The sequence below is a fragment of the Austrofundulus limnaeus genome, unplaced genomic scaffold (genome assembly GCF_001266775.1).
Source record: "Austrofundulus limnaeus strain Quisiro unplaced genomic scaffold, Austrofundulus_limnaeus-1.0 Scaffold10614, whole genome shotgun sequence".
Taxonomy (NCBI): domain Eukaryota; kingdom Metazoa; phylum Chordata; class Actinopteri; order Cyprinodontiformes; family Rivulidae; genus Austrofundulus; species Austrofundulus limnaeus.
The window spans coordinates 1-583 of record NW_013963016.1 but is presented as its reverse complement, the minus strand read 5'-3'; the positions used below and the strand labels follow the sequence as shown (position 1 = coordinate 583).

The 583-nt window shown below is 40.5% G+C and overlaps 1 long non-coding RNA gene across 1 annotated transcript; it reads right to left on the bottom strand.

Annotated features, from left to right (window-relative positions):
• Nucleotides 1–38: 38 nt before the first annotated feature.
• On the bottom strand, nucleotides 39–582 carry LOC106512704 (uncharacterized). The gene is made up of 4 exons (XR_001309715.1): nucleotides 538–582; nucleotides 428–463; nucleotides 263–310; nucleotides 39–157 (listed from the first exon to the last, which is right to left on the bottom strand). It is a non-coding gene; the product is annotated as an uncharacterized LOC106512704 (long non-coding RNA).
• Between the last annotated feature and the right edge of the window lies 1 nt (nucleotide 583).

The following is a 583-nucleotide window of genomic DNA, read 5'->3' as shown; positions in this document are numbered from 1 at the left end:
GTTAATTTACTCTGAAGGGTTCAAAAGCAGTACTTCATTTAATTTGTGTACTTTTTAAAGCGTTTTATGGTATTTTATGCCCGAAGGTTAGCAGGTTTTAAACTGAACTTACCTTTCCGGTGTTTGGCAGCCTTGGCCTTGCTCCTGACAGCTGACGCTCCGGAGGGGAACAGAAACAATTAGTTCAAATCATGTCTCTTGTCTCGGCTCTGAATGATGATTGACTTTGTGCTTATTAAAGCTCGTCAGCGCGTGTTGTTACCTGTCCTCTCAGGCGCTGATTTCCTCTTGTGCTGTGCAGCTGCAGGCTCTGGCACCACGAGTTGTGATGAAGTTAGGAAGTAAAAGATGAGATTTTTACCACTCGTCACCGTGGAGCTGTCAGTTTAACGAAATGTTAAAACAGTTTCAGACGGGAGCGACTTACCTGGCTTTGAAACTGGAAGTTTGTGTTTCCTTTTCTCTAAAAAACAAAATGTTTAACAGATATAAAAACGTTCAAATCATATGACACAAGTTTAATAAAACATCCTTTACCCTTTTTAGTTTCTGCTGCAGTCTTGGATTTTTCTTTGGCTTTTTC